This window comes from Orycteropus afer, unplaced genomic scaffold, assembly GCF_000298275.1.
Source record: "Orycteropus afer afer isolate SDZICR_OR568_19922 unplaced genomic scaffold, OryAfe1.0 scaffold00011, whole genome shotgun sequence".
NCBI lineage: Eukaryota > Metazoa > Chordata > Mammalia > Tubulidentata > Orycteropodidae > Orycteropus > Orycteropus afer.
This window is the reverse complement of record NW_006921598.1, coordinates 6666934-6677777: the sequence shown is the minus strand read 5'-3', so window position 1 is coordinate 6677777 and position 10844 is coordinate 6666934.

Below are 10844 nucleotides of genomic sequence, written 5' to 3'. Positions count from 1 at the left end.
TAATTAGGCTGAACAGCATATTGGGGATATAAACTTAGTTTAAATATATGTGCATAAATTGTGAAATTCACATCCTCCCTAATATCAGAAGAGATTATGTTCACATAATATAGTTTATGTAATGTGCATTACCATCATACTCCTGAATAGTGATTATTAATGAGTTAAGTAATTTAAAATTATATCATTTACCAAATATACAAATTAACTGGTAGAAAGTTTTCGTATAATGATATTTGCTTTTAAGTCAGTTGGCAACAACATTTATGGAAAATCTCCTGTGTCCTGGGCAGATGTATAAGGAATGAACAAAGGAAAATTTAAATCCTTTAGTATTTATTTCTTTAAAAATTTCTTTCTTACTAGTTCAATAAAAAGATTTAAAGGTTGAAAGTAAACATTTTCACCCAACTGCTTAAGTATTACTGAGCTATTAGGTAGTCCAAATTTTAATAGTTCAGAGTAGGAAAATCTATGATCTTTTATTTAAAATTTGAAATTATATCTAAGTTGGTGCAATTATGGCAGTTGGTGTGCATCCTCTGGACAGTGATGCAATTTCTAAATAGCCATGTGTCAGTGTTATGTACACAATTTGAATGTTGAACAACATTGAAAAATGTTTATTGAAATACAATGATTTATATTTATGTGGAATATAAATATTAGTCCTAAAGGTATACTATACCTGAACTAATTCTTATATGATTGGGTAAAGAGATATTAAAATCCCAAAATAAGTTTTACTGGTCTAGTCATGGAACTAGATTTTGATTTTAAATTGTTATTATTAAACAAACAAAAAATAGTGGAAGTGAAAATCTCTCTCAGTTGCTGTCCAGTTGACTCTGACTCGTGGTAATCCCACAATCTCTGCTCCAGAGGGTTTTCAATTTTTTTCAGAAGTTGGTTGCCAGTCTTTTCTTTCAAGGTGCCTCTGGGTGCACTTGCACCTCTAAAGTAGGTTAGTAACCATGCACATTAATAGTTTGTACTACCTAGTGACTCCAAAGTAATAATAATAACATAATAAAATTAATGAATATTATTACTTCTTATATGTTTTACTTTATACATATTATCTCATTGAATACTTACAGTATCCAAGTTAGGTAAAGACTGCTCTAATGATTTTTATAGGTGAAGAAACTGAGTCCCAGAGAGAGTAAGATCATATAGCTAGAAACTGGCAGAGGCAGGCTTCGAACACAACCTGATATGACTCTAAAATCTGTGTATGATCTTCTATATTAAATGTTTAAATAGGTTCTATTAAATTTCAGTCTCTCTCTATATGTATGTATGTATGTATATGTGTATATATACATATAGTCACTACAAGTATACTTAATAAGATTGGAATAGATCTTATTTGTCTACTCATAAGCCTGAAATACATGGCTCTGGTGGTGTAGTGGTTAAGACATTTGGCTGCTAACCAAAAGGTCAGTGGTTGAAACCCATCAGCCACTCAGCTGGAGAAAGATGAGGTGGACTGATTCTGTGAAGATTTTACAGCCCTGGAAACCCTATGGGGTAGTTCTATTCCATCCTATAGGTCTGCTGTGAGTCGGAATCGACTGGATGACAGTGGATTTTTTGTTTGTTTGTTTAAGCCTGAAATATGGGTAGATGGAAGAGGAAGTAAAGAATTAACATGTAAGTAAGTCTGTATGTAGGCTTATTCTCAAAAGAGCATGAACACTTGTAGGGTGCATTTTAGAATTTTTTTTTTAAACCACGTGTTATCAAATTCTAGCAACTTTTCACTGAAAAAATAATTTACTGCCATATGGATATATCTCACTGAAATACCTTGCAATTTAAAGGGCATCTCCAAAAATGTTTTGATCTTTAGATTGAGAGTAAATAAATGAACTAGTTTTGTGATCCCCTGTACACTATTGAGAAAACTTGCAGAAGAAATGGAAAACCCTGCCCAGGAACTCTTAATATTTATGCTTATTTTATCAACCAAGATAAGGATGACATTGACATTGCTTTCTGCGCAAGCCTTTCTATTTAAATAAAAATTTCTGAAAAATTCTTTTGCATGATAGAAGCCTACAAGGATAGCAAATGGGTTTCAACCCTATTAGCAGCTCCAACTCCAATTGATTGACAGTTGCTGCCTGTAGCAGTGTTTTTTTTTTTTTTTTTTTTTGGAAGGATTCTGAGGCAATGTCTGAGCTCAGGAAAAAAGGTTGTGATCAATTAGCAGTACCTACAACAGTTGAGATGTTTGGGCATAGTGACAGATGTGCCATCCGTTGCTTAGCCTGATGAGTTTGTTGTCCCCACTAACTTATCGTGTTCTCATTTATTATGAGATTGTTGAAGAAAGAATAATGCTTAATCCTTTTTATTGGATGACCTCCTGTTTCTAATTGCCTGGGTCTGAAGAGTTTCCTAGGACATGGTACTTTCAGGGCTAAAACAGAGTCCTGGACAGTTGGTCACCTTATATATTTTAGCTTTTTATTTTGAAATAATTGTAGACTCAGAAGAAGTTGCAAAAATAATATCAAGAATCCCATGGATCCATCTTCCAACTTTCTCTATGATATAGTTATAGTATAATGTTCATTATACTTTTTTTTTTTTTGGTCACCCATCAGTGTCAGGAGCCTATATAGACAAAGATATGTTGATTGAATGAATACATAGGTGAATGAATACTGATGTCAAGTGGGATGTACCCTATCTTTCATAGGCATTTTCCCTCCTTCCCTGTAAAGAAACTGTGTTAAGTGTTTCCAAAGTTTAAAATTATACAAATACCACATGTTGTTGTTGTCGTTATGTGCCATTGAGTCGGACCCGACTCATAATGACTCCTCCTTGGGTTTCCGAGGCAGTATCACTACGGAAGTAGATTGCCCAATCTTCCTTCTGAGGAGTGGTAGGTGGGTTTGAACTGCCAGCCTTCTGGTTAGCAGTCAAGTGCCTTAGGCACTATGCTACCAGAGCTCCCAAATAAGAAGCACTTTATTTAAACACAGGAAATCTGGGAAAACATAAAACCTTCTTTAAATTGGACAGCACACAAAGAAAGTTGGGATTGTGAGATGAACACAGAATTGTGACCTTTAAAGGAAGGATCAAGCAAAATAGTTCAAATTTCAGTTCAATAATGCAAAAATATAGGTTTTCTTCCCTTTCTAGGAAGTTAGAAAGATTATTCCAGTAGGATTCAGAAGTCTATACTTACAATGCTCTACCATATTATTTGATGAAGAACATATAGGCAGAGAGAAGCTGGAGTTGGTGAGGGAGCTAATGAATCATCAAGGTTTATTGTGGGAGGGCCAAGCAGAACAGGGTTTTCATATGTTGGTGTGAGACAACCAGGCTAAAAGTGATTTGGAATGCTTTTTGTGGAGTGCAAATGTAGGTTTGTTTTTGTTTTTGGAAAAATATTCAGTTTAGAAATTATCCAAGTAGCAATAGCATGATTCAATGATCCAAATCTGTGGGAAGAACAGAGTTTTGTTTCTCCTAAGCCATCATGGATACAAATAGACATCCCTCTCACACACACACACATCATCTACTAGATGTGAACAATATAAAATTTACTTAAAATTTAGAACACAGCATATTCATCACTTTTCTCCTTTTTCTGTTAGTGTTTAATTTTGATCTCTTTTTATCTAACTTCCAAATCAGTCATGGATCTAATTCAAAACCAAACTTCAGGTACCATAGATCTTGAAACTTATCTTGTCTTTGACCTAATACTCATATTTTACCTCCTGTGCTATTCATCTTCACCTTGACTGTTCCCTTTAATATATATCCTTGTTTTTTTTAGGATCTTTTCTCTTTACCTTCCCATAGCTGTGCAGACAGGAGCCATGTAAATAATTTCATTATAAACATTTCTCTTCACTGTGTGATTAACCATCTCTTTGAAGTCCATGAAATTGGGCACTAAATGACCTGTAAGAAATTAAAGGGTACTGTATTTCATTATACTATTGCCCAAAAGAGATTCCTTTAAACTGATGAGGGGAAATTTTACCTTCCATTGTTAGACTGAAATCAAGTTGTCTGTTTGTTCTCACTGATAAGTTGTTTCTCTTACAATTCTACTTAAGTCCTATCTTTGTATGACTTGTGTTTGGAGCAGGGTGGGAGTGGAGGAAGACAAGTGAGAAGGCACCCCCCGCCCAGCTATATCAACCTTGCTACTGGTCCTACCTTGTGGGCATTTGCTTCAGAGGCGGTGGAAGCTCCAGCCCTTCACCTAGCTGGGACCATGCTCCAGTGAGGGAACAAAGCTGCACCAAAGGGGAAACGCCATACTTGCTCGTACTGCATCTGTGCACTCATCAATGTGATCTAAGGTAATTAAAAACAAAGTCAAATGAAAAATACGACACATGCTTGGGTGCCAAAAGACTGTTTTGGCTAAAGTTTTTACTTCTGTGGTCCCATGCTCAGTTCTGGCTGGTTGTGCCACAGATGTTTCACAGACTCATCACTATTCTTGAATTTTAGCCTGATATTTTCCTCACTTCCGAGGATCCTGCTTGCCTAGCTGTCATTGGTGATGGATGAGACTCCACGCCCTGCATCTGGAGGGTGGCCCGCCTAAAGGGGAGTTTCTGGATCGGGGCACACACCAGTGACTAGTCTGCCTCTGCATTCCTTGGAGAGTTTGGGTTCCCAACTTCCTTTGTATGAAGTGAAAGAATAGAGCTGATTTATAGGGTAAATAAAATATCAGAGGAAGTAGAGGTTAGCTGTTACTTACGGCTAAGAGAGATTTATGAGATTACACAGTAACTGAACCTATACTTTAAGCTGCAGTCATTATGGTCTACATAGTTTCATACCTCATTAGAGGGAAAAAAATGTGGAGAATGGAGAACACTAAGTCCTTCTTCTGCTAAAAAATGTTTCTGGTGTTGGTGCAGATGTGATCCATAATCAAAAGAACACTACATTTTTTTATAGCATCTTTCCACAATGGGTTTGACTAGAGACTGTAAATCCTGCTCTAACAGAATTGAGTGGAAAAAACTTCTATTTTATGTTTAGAGAAACTGAGGCTCAGAGGCAGTCAGCACTTTAAGATACAAGAAGCAAATGGCTTAGGCAGGAGCACCTGGAAATTTTATTTTATTTCTAGTATGTTTTTAACTCTCAAAAAAAAAAAAAAAAAAAAAGAAATCAGTGAATTACAAAAGAGCAAAAGAAAGAAAAAAGCCCAACCTTTCATTGATATGCCAGTTCATTGATATGCCAGGCAGAACCACATATTCAATTCCATTTCAAAAGCTTTTTCCCCCTACAGCGGTGATGGATTCCACACGTCTTATAGAAGTTAAGGGACTGAAGGGTGCTTGTGGGTACAGTGAGCTATTTTGAATGTGCATTTTGAAAACTAAAATTACTGGAGCAAAATCTGTAGAGTCTCCATCTTATATTTTATACAAGGGGAAGGATTATGTAAATCCAGAAGGATGTGGCTCAAGAAGTGGACAAAGTTAGATGGCACCTTGTCTACATGATAGCACTGTCTTTTTCTGTTTTTGAAAATTTTCCTGTGTTTTGGTGAAAATTTACACAGCAGGTTAGTTTCCCATTCAACAATTTATACACAAATTCTTCCATGAAATTTGTTACTATTCTGCAATGCATCAGCACTCTCCCTATTTCCACCCCGCCTGCCCTGTTTCCATCCCTCCAGTTTCTGGGCCCCTCCTTGCTTTCTCATCTTTGCTTTTGGGCAAATATTGCCCATTTGGCCTGATGTAGCTGAGTGTTCTAAGAAGCATATCCCTCATGAGTGTTACTGTTTATTTTATAGGCCAATTTATTCTTTGATTGAAAGGTGACATCCAGGAATGGCTTCAGTTTCAGGTTAAAAGAGTGTGTGAGGGTATAGTCCCAGGGCTTCCTCCAGTCTCTATCGGTCCAGTAAGTCTGGTGTTTTTTATGAATATGATTTTTATTCTACATTTTTCTCCCATACCAGTCAGGACCTTCTGTTGTTTCCCTGAACAGAGCAATTGCTAGTGGTAGCCAGGCACCATCTCATTCTTTTGATCTCAGGCTAGAGGAGGCTGTGGTTCATGTGGGCCATTAGTCCTGTGGGCCAATTGCTTCCTTGAGTCTTTGGTTTCATTCACTCTCCTTTGCTCCAGACTGGAAGAGATTAATAATTGTATCTTAGATGGCCATTCACGAGCTTTTAAGAGCCTAAATACTACTTACCAAATGAAGATACAGAACTTTATGAACTATATTGTACCAATTAACCTAGATGTCCCCTGAAACTATGGTTTCTAGCCTTCAAGCCCAGTAACTCACTTTCTGGGAGGTGTTTGGATATGTCTAAGACGTTTCCAAAACTGTATCCCCTATTATATTCATATTATATGTATGAATATATACAATGCATACAAATATGAATATACAATCCCCCACAGTTATACCTATATATAAGGAGCTCTGGTGCCATAGTGGTTAAAGCACTGGGCTGCTAACTAGAAGGTTGGTGGTTCAAACCCATCAGCTGCTCCATAGATAGATGGGGCTGTCTGCTTCCATAAAGATTTACAGCCTACATGGCAGTTCTACTCTGCCCTAATGGGTTACTGTGAATCAGAATTGATTTGATGGCAGTGTGTTTTTCATTGGGTGCACCTATATATGCACATGCATGTACTTCCATATACCTCCCATGTCTATATAGCATACATATCTACCTATGTTACCACTCATCAATTTTTGGTTGCTGTTACTGTTGTTGTGGAATTACACATGTTATCACATTTACTGTGGTGTTGTTAGGTGCCGTCCAGTCATCTCTGACTCATAGCAACCCCACGTACGATAGAATAAAACATTGTCCAGTCCTGCACCATCCTCCCAATTCTTGCGATGCTTGAGCCCATCATTGCAGCCAGTGGGTCAGTCCATCTTGTTGAGGGTCTTCCCCTTTTTCGCTAACCTGCTACACTATCAAGCGTGATATCCTTGTCCAGAGAATGGTCCCTTCTGGTAACATGATCAAAGTAAGTGAGATGAAGTCTGGCCATTCTCACTTCTAAGGAGAATTCTGGTTGCACTTTGCCCAGAACAGATTTGTTCATTCTCTGGCAGTCCATGGTATTTTGATATTCTTCACCCACCAAAACCAAAATTCAAAGAGATCAACTCTTCTTTGGTCTTTGTCCAGCTTTCATGTGCATATGAAGTGACAGAAAATACCATGGCTTGGGTTAGACACACCTTCCTTTTCAAAGTGATATCTTTGCTCCTTAACGCTTTAAAGAGGTCTTTTGTAGCAGATTTTCCCAGTGCAATACAACATCTGATGTTCTGACTGCTGCTTCCATGAGTGTTTGTGGATCCAAGTAAAATGAAATCCCTGGCAACTTCAATCTTTTCTCCATTCATGGTGATGTTGCTTATTGATCCAATTGTGAGGATTTTCATTTTCTTTATGTTGAGGTGTAATCCACACTGAAGACTGTAGTTTTTGATCTTCATCAGTAAGTACATCAAGTCCTCCTCACTTGCAGCAAGCAAGGTTGTATTGTCTGCATGTTGCAGGTTGTTAATGATATTTATCTCTAATCCTGAAGCGATGTTCTTTATATAGTCCAGCTGCTTGTATACTTGCTCAGCATATAGATTGAATAAGTGTGGTGAAAGGATACAACCCTGACACACACATTTCCTGATTTTAAACCATGGAGTATCCCTTGGTTCTTTTCGAAAGACAGCCTCTTGGTCTATGCATGGGTCCCTCATGAGCACAATGAAGTGTTCTGGAATTTCCATTCTTCACAATGTTATCCATAACATGTTATGATAACTGAGTTAAATGCCTTTCTATAAACATAGGTAAACATCTTTCTGATATTCTTTGCTTTTTTTTTTTTTTTTTGAAGAGTGTGCAGTCTTTCTGCCTATTCTGCCATCTTACAGGAACTCCCCCTCCCTACCTCTTTTTTTTGTGTGATTTGGGTAAAAATTTACAGAGCAAATTCACTTTCCACTCAGCAGTTCACATACACTTTGTCTCATGACATTGACCACAATTCACCATAATGCAACAGCTCCCCTCCCACTTCCTCCCGACAGTCACCTCTTCCCAGTGTCCATCCCTCCATGCCCTCCTGCCCCCTGGGCTGTCCCCCTGTGCATAAACAACCTTTCTTTCTCCCATGATTGTTCTTTCCAAGGAGTGTATCTACCTCAGGTAAAGGTTCAACTTCTATGCCTGTCTTTTGTTTGGCTGGAAGCCATAGGTGTGGGTTCAATTCCAGACCTGAAGGGCAGCTAGGGGCCACAGTCTCAGTGGTTCCACCAGGCTCTATCAGACCAACAAACCTGGTCTCCCCCCCTTTTTTTTCCCCAAATGATTTTGAGTTTTGTTCCACATTGTTCTCCCTCTCTATCGAGGATCTCCTACATAGATCTCCCTCCGAGTGATTGACAGTGGTAGCCGGGCACCATCTAGTTCTTCTGGTCTCATAGTCATATAGGTTGTGGATTGCATGGTGTACAACTCTCTAGGACTAATTCTTTCCATGAATCTTTGGTTTTCTTCATTCTCCTTTGCTCTGGATGAGGAGGGACCCATTGTTGCAGCTAGATGGCTGCTTGCAAGCTTTTAAGATCCCAGTTGCTACTCACCAAAGTAGGAGGCAGAGCAATGTTTTGTGTAGTATGTTATGCCAATTGAGCTTGATGTCCTCTATGACTATGGTCCTGAGCCCACAGGTTCAACTGCTCGGTCCCTCTGAGTAGCTGGCTGTGCCCAAGAAGTGACTACAACCTTGTCCCTTGTCAGCTCTACTATACACCTGGGAATTCAGATCATACAAATACACTTATAGGACCATTGTCTGCCAACTTTATACATGGCCTTGGGTACACTCCCCACTTCATAGACATACCTAATAGTTCAGCCTGTCCACCCATCTGTCCACCTGTAAGCCCTTGTTTGCTTTCACTGACAATGCAGCACTGTATGTGCAAAAGGGTTCACTTTGTTGTCTGTACCTCCTGTACCTCTCTATGTCTTCCTCTTCCTCAATGCCACCATGTTAACCACTCACATTTGGTACATTGCCCTTCTCTTCACCCAAATCAATACTTATCTCTACCTATCTAACAGTGTTCTTTCCCCTCCCCTCCCACCCCTGGTAACCAACAAAGAAATCCATATAGAAACCTTTCCTTGACTTTTACAGTAAAGGACTAATACAATATTTGTCCTTCTGTGATTGACTTATTTCACTCAGCATAATGTCCTCCAAGTTCATCTACATTATGTGGTGTTTTGCAGATTTTAGGTTATTCTTTAGGGTTGCATAGTATTCCATTGTGTGTATGTACCAAAGTTTGGTTATCCATTCCTCAGTTGATGGACACCTAGGTTGTTTCTTTCTTTTGGCTATTGTAAATAATGCTGCAATGAACATGGGTGTGTAAATGTCTGTTCTTGTCATAGTTCTCACTTCTTTAGGATATATACCTATCAGTGGAATGGCTGGGCCAAATGGTATTCTAATTCCAACTTTTTATGCTGAGTGAAATAAATATTCTTTGCTTTAAACCAAGATCTATCTGATATCAGCAATGATATCCCTCCTTCCATGTCCTCGTTTACCATAGTTGTCCTTTATTCCTGTTCACCTCTCAATGTCTTCATTTACCTTGGTCACATTGGACTAAATTCCCCCATATTGTGAATTGCCTTTCCCTTCTCCAGGATTAACATGTCTGCTATTTAGTAAGTGATTGTCTCTGTTTCTTTCTTCTATCTATGGTAACCATCAAAGAATGTTGCTTTCTGTATGTAAATGTGTTCTTGACTTTTTATAAAAGTGGTATACAATATTTGACTTATTTCACTCAGCATAATGTCCTTCAAATTCATCCATTTTATAAGATGTTTCACAGACTCATCACTATTCTTTACTGTTGTGTTGTATTCCATTGTATGTATGTACCACACTTTGTTTACCCATTCATCTGTTGATGGACACTTGGGTTGTTTCCATGCTTTTGCTATTGTGAATAATGTTGCAATACACACGGATGTGAATATGTCTATTTCTGTTATTGCTCTTATTTCTCTAGGATATATGGTTAGGAGAGTGACTGCTGGATCATGGTATTCCTATTTCTAGCTTTTTGAGGAAGCGCCATAATGTTTTCCATAGTGGTTGTATCATTTTACAACACCACTAGCAGTATATAACAGTTCCAGTCTCCATACAACCTCATCAACATTTGCTGTTTCTGGTTTTTGAACATTGTCAGTTTTGCAAGGATGAGACACTGTCTCACTGTAGTTTTGATTCACATTTCTCTAATGGCTAATGATTGTGAGCATTTCTTCACATGTTTGTTAGCTGCCTGAATTTCTTCTTTGGTGAAGTATGTATTTATGACCTTTGCCCATTTTCTTCTTCTTTTTCTTTTATTGGATTGTTTGACTTTTTGTTATTGAAGTGTTGACATTTTCTATACATTTTAGAGATTAGCTCTCTGTCAGATATGTCATTACTCCAAATTTTTGCAGTCTGTAGCTTCTCTTTTGATGAACATTAAGTAGTTAACTTTTCGAGTTCCCAGTTACCTAGTTTATCTTCTGTTTTTGTATTTTTACTTACGTTTGATAGTGTATTTTTGCTATGAATTAGGACCCTTATGTCATCTTCCTGGGATTTCATAGTTTTAGGCTTAACATTTAGGTCTTTGATCCATTTTGAGTTCGATTTGTGTATGATATGAGGTGTGGACCCTGTTTCATTTCTCTGCAAATGTATATCCAATTTTTCGAGAATCATTTATTAAAGAGACTATCTCTT